We start from the raw sequence: 16219 nt of genomic DNA, 5'->3' as shown, positions 1-16219 counted from the left end.
TCAACCGAAACTATTTCGAGCTGAAACATTCGTTGTTGCAAGCGGTTCAGCAAAACCAATTCTCAAGAAACCCTACAGAGGATCTGAATATCCATCTATTAGTGTTCGTATAGTATGCGGACACTGTCAAGATCAATAAAGTGTCAGCTGAAGCGATTCACTTACGTCTGTTCCCTTTCTCTTTAAGAGACGGAGCTAGAGCGTGGCTCCAATCTCTTCCTTCTAATTCTATAACTACGTGGAACAAACTAAAAAAGGTATTCTTAGCTCGATATTTCCCACCTAGTAAAACTGCGATGTTAAGAGCCCAAATCAACGGATTTAGGCAAAAAGATAACGAATCTCTTTTTAAAGCCTGGGAATGATACAAAGACCTGATGAGACTCTGTCCGCATCATGGATTGGAAGAGTGGCTAGTAATCCATATGTTCTATGGAGGCCTTCTTTACAATACCAAGCTCAATCTAGACGCTGCCGCAAGTGGAGCTTTGATGTACAAATCCTATGAAGATGCCTAAAAACTAATTGAAAATATGGCACAAAACCATTACCAATGGGGATGTGAGCGAACATCCATAGAGAAAACCCAAACTGAAGGAGGAATGTACGAAATTAGTAGCATAGATAGCATAAACGCTAAAGTAGAAGCCTTAACTCAAAAGGTTGAAAGCTTAACTGTAAGCCCTGCAGCCACCGCGGCTGCTATAACTCCTAATTGCGAAGTTTGCGGAACAATCGGACATGCTTCCGCTGAATGTCACTTATTAGCCGGTATCGCACCAGATCAAGTAAACTATGCTCAAGGAAACCCGTACTCTAACACATACAACCCAGGATGGAAGATTTATCTGAACTTCTCATATAAAAATAATAACGCGTTGTATGCACCTGGACAAGTGCCTTCTACACCACCTGGCTTTCAAAAACCTCCCTTAGCTCCTCAACCCGCGCCTAAGAAATCTAATTTTGAGATCATGATGGAAAACTTTATTACTATTCATGCAAACCAAATGAAACAATTACCAAACAAAGTAGATGCCTTAGCTACCCATAATAAAATGTTATAAACTCAAATCTCTCAAGTAGCACAACAACAAGCATCAACTTCTGCTCCTGCCGGTACATTTCCTGGACAGTCACAACCTAATCCGAAAGGACAAGATCATGCAGTGATACTTCAAAGTGGAACTGAATATGAAGGACCCCCTGACCCAAGAGTTGAAAACCCGGCCATGTATCGTAAACCAGAAGAGCCAATTGAAAAGGAAAGTGAACCTAAGGAGGAGGAAGGTAATAACGAAAAAGAAATCGATAAAGAAAAACCTTATGTACCCCCACCTCCTTATAAACCACCAATTACTTATCCTCAAAGGCTAGTCAAGACCAAAGAAGTAGGACAATTTAAAAAATTTGTAGAACTTCGTAAGCAACTGAATGTTACAATCCCTTTCACATAAGCGATTACACAAATGCCATCATACGCTAAATTTTTAAAAGAAATTCTGTCTAACAAGAAAAAGCTAGAGGATAACGAAACTGTTACACTAACTGCTGAATGTAGCGCGATAATCCAAAACAAGATGCCTCCTAAACTCAAAGACCCATGTAGTTTCTCTATACCTTGCGTAATAGGAAAGTTTGTCATAGACAAAGCCCTGTGTGACTTAGGAGCCAGTATCATTGTTATGCCTCTATCAATTTGTAAAAAGCTCGACATAGGAGAATTAAGACCAACAAAAATGTCAGTCCAATTAGCTGATTGTTCTGTCAAATACCCCATAGGAATCCTCGAAAATGTTCCTATGTGTATAGGTCAATTCTATATTCCAACTGATTTTATAATCATGGATATTAAAGAAGATGTCAATACCCATATTATCTTAGGAAGATCCTTCTTAGCTATCGTCGGTGCCATCATCGACGTAAAACGGGGAAAACTAACCTTCGAGGTAGGAGAAGAGAAAATAGAATTCATCTTCTCTCAATTTCTAAAAGTACCTTCCATAGACGATACATGCTATTGTATGGACATCATAGACGAATGCGTAAAAAAGATAGAATTTGAAAACAACAAAAACTTGAGTGAATGTTTGGCGATTACACCTGATCCTACTCAAAGCCTAAAGAAACCATCCTTAGAATTGAAAACACTTCCTAAAAATCTGATATGTGAATTCCTAGACACAGAACTCAAACGACCTGTTATAGTTAATGCAAACCTAGGACAAATCGAAACAGAAAAACTTCTGCATATCTTAAGAAAATATTCATCAGCTTTAGGATATAAAATCACTGATCTTAAAGGAATCAGTCCTTCCATTTATATGCATCGCATTATGATGGAAGAAGACTGTAAAACATCTAGAGAACATCAGAGAAGATTAAACCCGATAATGAGTGAAGTGGTACAAATGGAAGTATTTAAATTATTAGAGGCCGGTATAATTTATCCAATATCTGATAGCAAATGGGTCAGCCCTGTACACGTAGTACCTAAAAAAGGAGGAGTAACTGTTATCTAAAATGAGAAAGGAGAAACTATAACCAAACGTATCGAATCAGGATGGCGAATGTGCATAGATTACCGAAAACTTAACAAAGCCACCCGAAAAGATCATTTCCCCCTTCCATTCATTGATCAAATGTTAGAACATCTCTCCAGGCATTCCCATTTCTTCTATTTGGACGGTTACTCAGGTTTCTTTCAAATACCAATTCACCCTGATGACAAAGAAAAGACAACTTTCACTTGCCCATTTGGAACTTTCGCCTACGGACGAATGTCATTCGGATTATGCAATGCACCTGCAACTTTTCAAAGATGCATGATGGTAATATTCGCCGATTTCCTTGATAATATCATGGAAGTCTTTATGGACGATTTTTCCGTATGTGGCCAAAGTTTCGAAGAGTGTCTTGAAAATTTAGAAAAAGTCTTAGAGCGATGTGTGAAAGTTAATCTAGTGCTCAATTCGGAAAAGTGCCATTTTATGGTACAAGAAGGCATAGTATTAGGCCATATCATATCAAATAGAGGAATTGAGGTCGATAAAGCAAAAATAGAAGTAATCAAAAATCTTCAACCTCCAAAATCATTTAGATAAATACGAAGTTTTCTAGGACATGCCGGTTTTTACCGAAGATTCATAAAATATTTCTCTAAAATAACTAAACCTCTAACCGAACTTCTAATGAAAGATGCGAAATTTATTTTCGACGAAAAGCGCCTTGAAGCGTTCCTAACTCTTAAGAAAGCACTAATTTCTGCACCCATTATGCAACCACCCGACTGGAATGAACCTTTTGAAATAATGTGTGACGCGAGCGATTACACTGTATGTGTTGTTTTAGGACAAAGAAAGGATAAGAAATTACATGTCATATATTACGCGAGTAAAACCTTAGACAAAGCGCAAATGAACTACGCCACGACACAAAAAGAACTTCTAGCAGTAGTGTTCGCGTTAGATAAATTTCGTTCTTACCTTGTAGGAGCCAAAATAATCATCTATACTGATCATGCCGCTATAAGATATCTTTTAACTAAGAAGGACGCTAAACCTAGGCTACTCCGATGGATATTACTACTACAAGAATTTGACTTGGAAATTAAATAAAAAAGGGAACTGGAAATGTGGTAGCAGACCATCTATCCCGATTAGAAAACCTTAAGAGTGAACAAGTTCCGATAGATGACGATTTCCAATACGATAAACTTATAGCTCAATGGAGGATAACGAGCCTGAAAAACACATTGAAACCATCTTAGTTGTTTCCTCCGTACCATGGTATACGGACTTCGTGAACTATTTAGCTGTCGGTGTCTTACCATTTGATCTTAGATATAACCAAAAGAAAAAGTTCTTCCGCGACCTAAAACACTATTACTGGGATGAGCCATTACTTTTCAAGAGAGGATCTGACGGTATTTTCCGTAGATGTATACCCTAAGAAGAGATAGAAAAATATAATAACCCACTGCCACTCCGCCCCTTATGGAGGTCACGCAAGTACATCTAAAACATGTGCGAAAATATTACAATATGGCCTATGCTGGCCTAATTTATGGAAGGATGTACATGCAACCATAACTAAGTGCGATAGATGTCAACGCACAGGAAACATATCTAGACGCGACGAAATGCCCCAAAGTGGTATTTTAGAGGTAGAAATCTTTGACGTATGGGGCATAGACTTCATGGGTCCATTTCCATCCTCCTTTGGCAATAAATATATCCTTTTCACCGTCGGCTATGTATCTAAGTGTATCTAAGCCCTAGCCTCCCCCACAAATGACACACGTGTGGTAACTAAAATGTTTAAGAATATAATTTTCCCTCGATTCGATGTACCAAGATTAGTGATAAGTGATGGTGGATCCCACTTTATCTCTAAAATATTGGAAAAACTCCTACTCAAGTATGGTGTCAAACATCGCGTAGCAACACCATACCATCCTCAAACCAGTGGACAAGTGGAAGTGTCCAACAGAGAAATAAAATAAATTCTAGAGAAAACAGTGGCCACCTTTAGGAAGGATTGGTCCTCAAAACTTCACGAAGTGTTATGGGTGTATAGAACCGCCTATAAAACTCCTATAAGAACAACTCCTTTTAAACTTCTCTACGGTAAATCATGTCACCTCCCGGTCGAGTTGGAACATAAAGCCTATTGGGCCATAAAGAATTTAAATTTAAACTATACAACTGCCGCTGAAAAACGCATCCTAGACATAAACAAATTAGAGGAACTTAGGCAAGACGCTTACGAAAATGCTAAAATCTATAAAGAATGTACGAAAAATGGCACGATAAAAGGATATCTAGAAAAAAATTTAACATAGGTGATACAGTGCTTTTATTTAACTCTAGATTAAAATTATTTTCAGGAAAATTACATTCTAGGTGATCTGACCTTTTGAAATTATTAGAGTTTTTCCAAGCGGAGCAATAGAAATTAAAGGACAGAAAGTCGAACCTTTTATTGTAAATGGACAACGTTTAAAACATTATTACTATAATGAATTAGATGAGCAATCGCAAAATTATGTTTTAAACGAGCTACCCATGAAATTATTGATTTAACTTTAATTTATTTATGTCGGGCTTACGACATTAAACAAAGTGCTATGTGGGAGACAACCCATATTTTTGTATTTTTTTGTTTGATTTTCTATTTTATTTTGTTTTGTTTTCATTTTTTTATTTATTCTTTTCGGCATTTGGCCAATTTCTGATTAAATTTATTTTTACATTTTTCAGGCATTTTCTCATTTTTCACTAACTAACTGCCATGGACCCCATCGAGACATTCGGTATTAATTTTAGAGGAGATTCTATGAGAAGAAGTTTTGAAAAATTGGCTAACAGTGAGATGCACCGTACCATCTATCACGATCCGAATACTATGGAAACTTTAGGCATCAAGGATAGTGTGTACTTTTTGTTTAATCAGATTGGATGGGAGAATGTTGATATAGCCAGACGGTATGTGACTTATCATCGGTTGACTTTAGAGTTTCTTAGCTCATTCCGATACTATCCAAACATAGGCTTAGGATTTGGGAAAGGATGCATACAGTTTAGGATATTTGACACTGAGTTCCAATATAATCATAGGGAATTCGGTAAACTTCTGAATTTCCCATTATCCATGGATTCATCTACTAGATTATTTGAGAATGCGTTGTCATTCCGTGAGTTGGAATATTTTTGGGGAGAGATCTCCGGAAACAATTATCCTGAGGAACACATGTTCGTAAATGAAAGCATTCACAACCCCGCCTTCAGATATTTTCAGAAATTTCTGGCTCACACTTTGTTCTGCGAATGGTGTTGTTTTTATGCTCGTGAGTTTTGATCGCTTACTACAAGATGAGCATGCACTCATTCAAATTGGAGGCTTAGTGACAATGATTGTTAATGCTATTGGAATGCGTCAACCATTGCATACTATGCGACCATTTAGAGGAATCATATCGATGAATATACAATTTCTCTTTAACAATCACTTTTTGGCAAATATGGGTCCATCTGAATTCGAGATTTTAATTGATAATCAAGTGGTACAATTGTTCATATTACCGGATCCTAGAACTAGTGTGCATAACATAGCTAATTGACTTTACAACTTAAACGGTATACAATCTCCTGCACACTCAGCTGAAACCCCTCAATCTTATGATGTTGATGGAAATCAAATGTCTGAAGAAGAGACCGATCCTGAAACTCCACCAGGATACCACGACATGGATTATCATATGTCCGAAGATGAAACCGAGTCTACACATCAAAACGCCACTAACGCGTTTGCTGCCCAGAATAACGATCCGCTTTCGCCTCCAATTCTAAATGATGAAATGCCCGATATTGATTATGGTACCGCCATTTATGCTTTGCAAGTTGAAGTGGATAAATTAAGAGATGGCGTCAATGTTATACGAAATAATCTCTTTGAATTTATGGATGTGGTGAACCAACAATTCCAAGAAGTGTTTGATTAACTTAATGCACTCGCACCACCTAGAAGTGGCTAAAGTTGAAAAATGAAGAAACAATTTAGTTTAGGAATTTAGGAATTTAGTTATTTGAATTTCAGAATTTTTTAGGATTAATTATTTTGTTTCAACAATTTAATTTAGAGTTTATTATTTCAGCAACTTTGTTTGTTTCTGTTTAATGGTATGTGTTAAGCTATACTCGGTTTCTATCAATGCAAGCAATTTGATTTCATTGTTCTTTTTACTACTGTTATGTAATTTGCAAAATATATATATATGTGTCTCACTGTTGCTGCTACTATTCATGCCTGCTACTTATTCATGCCTGCTATTACTGAACTGATATTGTTATATTAGTATTATCTGGAAAAAGCATGCGTATTAAAAATAATAACTTGACATAAAGTGACATAAAGAGACAAATGTCTCTGTCTCATAATAAAAACAAAGAGACAATCGTCTCTGACTTGTGGTCAAAGGGAGACATTTGTCTCCATGCATGCCTCAAAAGAGGCGCCCGTCTCTGAACTCCAAACACTCTGAGACACTCGTCTCCATGCATGTACCAAAGGAGACGTCCGTCTCCACCACCCTTGAGACGCTCGTCTTTGTCCCCAAGTGAAGGAGACGTCCGTCTCCCATTTCCAAGCATCTTGAGACGCTCGTCTCCCCTGAAAATCAATGCATGCATGACTTTGACTGGTCTCCCACGCGTGAATGCATTCAATGCATTTTTCTTTTCATCTTCCTTTGACTTGTCATTTCATATGACCCACCTCTTTAATCTCATTCATCACCTTTCTTTAAAATCCAAACCATTATCCTTCCTTTTCCACAACCACCATAACTTATTCTATCTTTCCATTTCTCCTCAATAACCACCATTTAATTGTTATATTATTTCTACCACTATATAACAATTCTCCAACTCCATTTCTATTCCACAATATCTCTCATTTTCTCTTCACACCATATATTCTTCTACCAATTTTTTCTTCTACTCCAAAAATTCAATATGCCTCCACGAAGAGATGCCTGATTGGTAAGAGTGGAAAGACCACCACCCGACCTTTCCCACATTAATTTTCGTGAAAATGATGAAGGTTCCCAAGAGACCAAATACATAAACTTCTATAAATGTTCCGTTGTCCCGACACGGTTTGTGGACAACAATTGTTTAGCAGCTTTGGGTCTCACCGATAGTGTCCATTTTATGCTCAACAATCTCCTCCTCAATATCATGTGCACTATTCCCGCTCCTACTTTTGATCCGCTTACACTGGAATTTTTAAGCTCTTTCAAATACCATACCCCTAGAGAAAATTCTTGCCTAACCGGTCACATAACCTTTCGTATGTTTAATCGGGAATACACACTAGATCAAGAGCGAATAGCTGAATTTTTTCAGTTTCCACGAGGTCCCAATGTTTATTATTTACCATTTGATAACAAAGATAGTGCCTCCTGGGATACTGTCGGACTTCAATTCTGGCATCAATTAACTGGGTAAGAACCTAACGGTTGGCGCGAACTCCATGCTTCTCACATCCAGAATCCAGCCATCCGCTACGTTCAACGCGCTCTGTCACACATAATCCTGACAAGAACCAATAACCATAAGGTGAACAAGAGCGAATTGTTCTTTCATTTTTGTGCCCTCAACAAGAGGCCACTCAACCCAATTCTTCTAATGCTGAAGAATATTCAGTCTGTTGTAGCCTCTACAAGCTCAAACCCTTTCTATTATGGAGGTCTGATCAGTAAACTAGCCATGGCGATGAATTTGGGTAATAATTTGAATACTCTTATTAATCTTCAAATTCCACCTCTACCATTAGACATAACATTCTGCCGCGACTCCCACATAATAACTCCAAATGACGATGGAACCTACAATTACTTAGTTGATGGACGTCCAGTCGCAGATGTCACCTTACCGTGTCCTGGATGCATTTATGTGCGCAACCAACTTCTTTGGCGTTTTAACAATGAACAGGCTCCTAATGACGCCACACAATATCAACTCCTCTTGTTCATGCAACAAAGCCAAAATGAAACTCTTCGTCTCGTCCGGGATATCCAACAGAACCAAAACGATTTAAGCGCGGAAATGCATTTTCTGCACCTTCGTATGGATACCTGGGAAGATGATGAATATCAACAAGGACGAAGGCCATCCACACGCGAAAGAGGCAGTAGAAGAGGACGCGGAAGGGGTGATAGAGAAGCAAGCGGAAGTGGTCATGGAGGGACTTCTTAGACATCTTTTCTATACTCCGATTGAGGACAATGCGAATTTCAAGCTTAGGGGAGTCAGAACAAATTTCCTGTTTTATTTCCTGCTTTCTAGTATTATTTTTCCTTTCATTTCCTTTGTTGTTTTTCCCTTTCAAATAAAAAGCTTAATGATGTACTATTAAGTTTGATATATGAAATTTTTGTGTCTTTTCGAATTTTTCCTATTTCTTGAGCCATAACAAAAAAAAAATTATTTTGGTCAGACTCACATCTTGACTCATTCAATAAGTATAGGATTGCTCCCATATTAAAAGACAAAAACTCGAGTTTGACTAAAACAAAAAAATTTATCGTCCCAACACTTTAGAACCCCATTATACTAGATCGGTTTTAGTATTATTCATACTTTTACCTAGAGATTTAGTTTTAGAATAATCCCGAGTAGTTTATTTAAGCAGTCGGCACAATCTTAATAGAAAACTACGTGGAGGACCGATGAATATAAGTGAATGATCCCAAATAAAATTATAAAATCAGGAAATGCACCAACTAAGTTAGGTGATCCTTACCCGGTCATTTAGCCCAACAGTTGCGGATCCTACAAAAATATATGTGTTTATAACCCTTTGTAAATTGGTTCAGTGGACCCTGGTACTGAACTTGGTAGGGCGAACTACTGATCGATCCCCCGCAATTTACATAAGGAATGGATAAAGGAGTTTTTACGATCTCTACCAAGACTCCTAGGAAATAAATGGATCAGAGTCCCTAATCGGTTACTTCACTATGTGCGTGAAAGGATAAAGGGCTTAATGTGATTGTGATTGAATTAAAACAGGTGAAACAAAATGAACATCACTAGGACGAGTTATGACAGCATGACTGAACTGGTTTGTAAATATGGGGTTGTTTAGTGTTTTTGCGATAATTTTGGTGTTTATGATAAACTCGAAGTATTTCCAACAAGATGTACCTTGCAATCAAATACAAATTGACTTGTGTCTCGTGACTGCGTCTGACCTGTGCTTAATACTTCCATTGATTTCTTGCTTGAGGACAAGCAAAGGTTCAAGCTTTGGGGAGTTTGATAACATGAAAATGTGTAGTATATTTACCTTGATTTACATGAATTAATTTAGCATTTTACCTTATTATTTTACATTATTTTAGTATTACACGGGTATTTTTGTTTGTTTCAGGAAATTTGTACAAATAACCAATGAATTGAGAAAAAAAGAAAAATCAATTAAGAATTAATGATTATTTGATATAAAGGTGCTAAAAGGAGAACAGGGGGTGAGAAAAGAAGAAAATATTTAAATGGGTTGCGCTAGGAAAAGAAAAGGAGAGGCCCATCTACCTTACACAAGGAGACGGCTGTCTCCACTTTCCACACCCCCAGAGACGCATGTCTCATTGCAAGAAAAAGTTTGAAGAAAAGGGCCAAAGTCGCACGTCTCCCAAGCCCAACAACTTGGAGACCCACGTCTCCACCCATTGAGACCCACGTCTCATACCAAGCCCAAGACGGAGACCCCCGTCTCCAGCCCAAAAGAAGGAGACCCACGTCTCCAATTTGAATATTACTTAAGATGCACGTCTCCAACAGAATAGAGAGAAAAAAGGACGCACGTCTCACCCTTTCTTCCTTAGTTTTCGCACAAGTCACCAGATTCGTTGAGACGATCGCTCCTCACTTTAAGGAAGGAAGTTACATCCTCTCACTATATAAACACTTGAAGGCAGCTCATACTCGGTTCCAGAGTTTTTTTATGCAATTTACCCTTTCAAACAATTAAGCATTCAAGTTCCAGTTTCCAGCATTCTTCGTGACGATTCCTTTCCCAACCCAAAAAGATATAGTTTCTTCACATCGGAGAGACTATATCAACTTTAGTTTTATTCAAAACCTTCAGAATTTTCCTCAGGATATTTTATTTTCCCTGCTCTTTCCTTTTCTGCAATTTGTTTCCAGCAAGTATTTTCAAGTTCAAGAATTTTATTTGGTTCGAAGGGTAATCCAACCGGCTTGTGGTGGAGACTCGTAGAACTCCGTAGAGTAGCTGTAATTTCCAGTATCCAGATTTATTCAAGTTTTAATATATCATCGTATTTTATATTTCATTGCATGTTTGATGTTCTAAATTTACGTGACATGTCTACTTGCTTTGGATCTGAAAATATTTTATGCATGTTTAATTTTATAAGTATGTCTGGCTAAATCGATCAATGTCAATATGTATATTAGTTTAACATAAGTGAATCCGAATGAAACTGGCCTAAAATTTATTTTGTGAAAAATCACCTATTTTCTGATTAAGTGTTTAGTTTAAATTAAGAAAGGTTTGAAAATCAATAAAACGACGGTTTAAGATTTAAAAAGACTAAAAAATGTTTTTATCAATAGAGCGAGAGTTTGAGATAATTAACTGGGTAGTAAACACTTAATGTTGGTTTCAATATGGCGAGAGCGTGTTTCGATCGATCAGATGTTATTTCATTTTCAAAAATTGCTTTTTAAACTCAGCGGGACAGCGAGAGCGTACGTTAGGGAATATTAGCTTGATATTAGTCAACATAGCGAGAGTTTGAGACGAGGATCTTTAAATAGGTAACATTTACATGAAAAGAGGCTTTGTTAACTCGGTTAGTTTCAAAAATTGATTTTAATGTCTAATGGGTTAAGTGACAACATACATTAGATTTAAAACATGGTCTGATTTGATTAAACGGGAGTTTAGAAAAGAAGACTTTTATATTAACAGTTTCGACAAAAAGATTTCGGTTAGATTGAAAATAGGGTCAGTGGAAATTCAGATATACTAGTTAAATGAAATACATACCGGTATTAGTTTATTAATATTTTATTCCATTTTAGTTTAATTTCCCGATTAGTTTGTTTCCCCCAAATTAATCATTAGCCTTAGCTATATATAGTAACTAGGATAGCGATAGTTCGATACAATAGTCTCTGTGGATTCGATAACTCTTTTTACTACTTGACAAGACTGTGCACTTGCAGTCTACAGACTTTAGAAACTCATAAAGTCGCGATCATAATTCCATCTAGCTTCTTCGTTGTACATCTGTTTAAAATAGATGTTGTTGTCGACACAGCTTCTCCCCACAATTCTTTGGGTAGATGCTTGCCATTCAACATATTTCGCACTATATTCATGATGGTTCAATTCTTCCTTTCTGCAGTCCCATTCTGTTGTGGAGTGTAGGGTGGCACCACCTCATGCACAATCCCTTCTTTCGAACACAATGCATCGAAGTCTTTCGACACATACTCTCCACCACCATCAGTTCTCAAAACTTTGAGCTTTTGACCACTTTGTCTTTCGACCATAGATTTAAACTTGGAAAATACCTCGATCACTTCACTTTTCTTCTTGATCAGGTAAGTCCACAGTTTTCGACTGAAATCATCTATGAATGTGACAAAGTACTTGTTACCTCCCATCGAATCAACCTAGATTGGTCTACATACATCAGAGTATATAACTTCAAGGACTGCCTTCGACTTGCTTCTTGCATCTTTGCTGAAGTTGTTCTTGTGCTGCTTCGATTGCACACATTCCTCACATATCTCGTTTGGAATGTTGATTTCTGGTAATCCTGAAACCATATTTCTTCTCTTCATATCTCTTATGTCTTCGAAGTTGAGATGGCCAAGTCGATAATGTCATATCCATTCATCTCTGCTAGCTGCAGTTGCAAGGCATTAATGCTCCATCACATCAAGTTCAATCTTGAAGGTTCTATTTTGAGACATTGGAGCCTTCAAGATTAACCTTCCTCTTGCGTCGATGACTCTCATCATCTTGTCTTCGACTGTCACTTTGTAATTCCTTTCAACCAACTGCCTTATGCTGAGCAAGTTGCTCTTCATGCCTGGTATGTACAACACATTCGAAATTACTAACATTTTCTCATCTTTCCTCGTAATCATAACATCACTAATATCTTCAGCTGCTAGGGTATTGTCATTTGCAAATTTCACCTTGTTCTTCGTTGAGGGTTTCATGTTGACAAACCAATCTTTCCTTCCAGACATGTATGATGAGCATCCTGAATCCAAGTACCATTGATCCTTGAATTTTTCTTCATCTTTTGTTGTAACCATCATCTCTTCTCTTCACACTTTGCAAGCTTTGCATCACTTTCTTGATTCCTTTTCTTTTCTGGACAATCACTAGAGTAATGACCATACTTTTGACAATTGTAACACTGAATGTGACTCTTGTCAGGTTTTCGACCACCACCTCTTCCTTTATTTGCAACACCACCTCTTTGGTTGCCTTGGTATGGTCTTCTTTGATTCGACGTGTTTCCTTCGTTCTGGTTTTCTCTACCATTCGAATTGTTGTAGCCACCTCTAACTTTGTCGAACCATTTTCCTTTGCTTTTGGTTTTTTTGCTGACTGTGCCTGCAAAGCCACATCACTCTTCGACTTGCCTGCAACTCTCTCAGTCATTCTTTGTTCATGAGATTCAAGCGTCCCTAGAAGCTCTTCTTTTGTCAGTTTCGACAAATCTTTTCCCTCTTCTATAGTCACCACCACGTGGTCGAACTTAGGGGCCAAAGATCTTAGAATCTTCGAAACAATAGCTCTTGTTGTTAACACTTCTCCACATACCTTGATTTGATTTACTAGTTTTGTAACCCTAGTAAAGAAATATGTTATGCTTTCGGAATCTTCCATCCGAAGCAATTCATAAGATCTTTTGTGAGTTTGTAACCTCACCTCTTTCACCTTTTCTGCACCTCCAAAAGACTTTGCAAGAATCTCCCACGCTTCTTTTGCAGATTCACAATCACCAATCTTTTCCAAATTGTATGGACTCGGAAATTGATGGATTATAAAGAGTGCTTTATAATTCTTCTTCTTTTTCTCTTCATGTTCTTGCTTTTCTTCTTCTGAAGCGCCTTCTCCAAGCGGTTCTATTCCATCATTTACAAAATCCCAAAGACCTTGACAATTGAATAAAACCTTCATCCGCTTACACCAATTCTCATTGTTATCTACTTTTAGAATTGGAAGACTCGCTGGATAATTCTCATTCCCATAATTCACCGCCATCATGAATTCTTCTTCTTTCTTGATCGTTTTTTCGCTTGAATCGATTAACCGAAGCTCTTGATACCAGATGTTGGAAATCCACCAAAATCTATGATGAATTTCTATCACAATAACGATGAAAATATGAAAAGTGAAAGAAAGAAAGAAGACAATGATTTTCTGCATAGTAACTCTATGCCTACAAACTGTGGAAAACTTTATTATTCACTTGCAACTGTAAATACTAAATACTGTGAATGAATGAATGAATGAATACAAAATAAGGGTTACTCCATATTTATAGATTTAAGTTAGCTTTCTCCCTAAGCCAGAGCCCAAAACTATAAAAGCCCAAAATACCTATTTTGGAACTAAATCAAATATATTCTATTTTAGACTTAAATCAAATATATCTAAATCTAAAACAAATCTTATCTATTTTAAATCTAAATCTGACACAAAGAATTATACTTTCAACAAATTAAAGGTATGTATGTTGTTGATAAATGTTGTTTATGTTATTTATGTTGTTGATGTTGTAATTGAGTTTGTTATATCATATGTGATTGTTTGTTTCACTAACCCCTCATTGAACTTGCATTCATTTAAATATATTTTTGAGATAAAAAATAAAAAGATTAACTTATATGATCTAATATTTTTTCGAATTGCATCTATCTTGTAAATCTTAACTTCCTCTTTTGCCTATAGAATTTCATCAAATGCCACAAATTCTTCAAAGTAATATTGAGAAATTGATGTCATTCAGGATCTTTCACACAAATCTTCATGTTTGAAAAATACACTACAAAAAAACCAAATTTTGTGTGAAAGACCAAGAGTGACTTCCATTCATCAACATTACTTTAAAGAATTTGGGATTAAATCAAATCATATATGCTAAAGAGGAAAATATCAAGATTTAGAAGATGCATGTAATTCGAAAAATATTAGATTGTTTAAGTTAATTTTCAAGGATAATTTAATCTTTTTAATTATTATCTCAAAAATCTATTTGAATGGTTGGTTGTATATGGTTAATGAGAGCAAGGGAAAAACAAACAATCACATATTGTGTAACAAACTATTACCTCTTGTAACTATTTATTTGTGCCAGTGTATTATTATTTATAATTGTGTTTAATAATATTAATTTGAATTACTAATCTCATGAAAATATTATTTACAATTATTTTATAATTATTTAATTGTTTTAGAGGAGAGATCAAATTACACCAAAAATACACCATTTATTAACCCTTGATTTTGTTTTGATCTAATGGTTATATTACTCTTTTAAAGCTACTATCATATTTATTAAAATAGTTCCATCTTTTTTTATAATAATTAAATTCTATTTTAGAAAATCATAATATCTTACTCTTATAAAAAAAAAAAAAATTCTATCACTTATTTTAACTAACTCACATATTTGTAATTCTCTATATTTTTTAATAAAAAATCTGATTCAAAATGTTATTTTTTAAAAATTAATTATTATAAATAAAAAATAGTTGTTATTTTTAAACAAATTTCACTTTTTTTTTAAATTGAATTATATTCTATTTGCTTTAAATTAATATAAAACTGGTATATATTTTTTATTAATTATGAATAACATTGAAATGAAAGAAAACTTATCAATTTCTTTATTTTTCAATTTACAAATTAATTCGAATAAACTTATTATTCGGGATTTTATTTTAAATTTTATATGTAGATTTTTATTATTAATTTTAGTTTATATAAAATCTTATAAAATTTTATGATTCAATTTACGTGAATATAAAATGATCTATTGAAATAAAATATAATAAAAATGATCTATTTGCTTAAATTAAAATATCTTTTTTATTACTAAAAGTGAAAGGCATTTTTATTAAATCAAAATATCTTTCTCTAATTTTTTTAACAACTCTCGCAACTAATGTTATTCATATTAATATTTATTTATATATCAAATTTTTTAATATTTATTAATAACTAATTTTTTTATAAACATGTGTTATTCATATAAGCATGTGATTAAATAAATGCTTTTAGAGATTTAAAGATTAATTGTCTTATTTTCTTCATTAATATAGAGAAATAAGTACAGTACTTAACCAGAGTTTAATTACACTAGTAAGTAGTATAGTCGACACCTCTTTCTCTTAAACTTCTCATGATAGATTATGCTATTTCAATTTCAATGCCTTTTGCTATTTCAATTTCAATGCCTTCTGTAATCTCACCTCAATGGCAAGATAAAATTACAGATTACTTTTCTTTGTCACTAAATTTATAATTTCTGTAATCTCACCTCAGTGACTAAATTTATGCACTATTTTCTCTTCTGGGTTTCTTAGTAGAAGTATAGGGAAAAAAAGATAGAGAGAAAAATAGAGCCAAATTCAACATGGAAGGAACAAACACA

At 35.3% G+C, this 16219-nt stretch overlaps 1 non-coding gene across 1 annotated transcript; it reads right to left on the bottom strand.

Moving 5' to 3' along the window:
* Window positions 1-296: 296 nt before the first annotated feature.
* On the bottom strand, window positions 297-403 carry LOC131608430 (small nucleolar RNA R71). The gene has a single exon (XR_009285691.1). It is a non-coding gene; the product is annotated as a small nucleolar RNA R71 (small nucleolar RNA).
* Between the last annotated feature and the right edge of the window lie 15816 nt (window positions 404-16219).

This window comes from Vicia villosa, linkage group LG5 (genome assembly GCF_029867415.1).
Source record: "Vicia villosa cultivar HV-30 ecotype Madison, WI linkage group LG5, Vvil1.0, whole genome shotgun sequence".
NCBI classification, from domain to species: Eukaryota; Viridiplantae; Streptophyta; class Magnoliopsida; order Fabales; family Fabaceae; genus Vicia; species Vicia villosa.
This window is presented reverse-complemented; position numbering and strand designations above follow the sequence as displayed.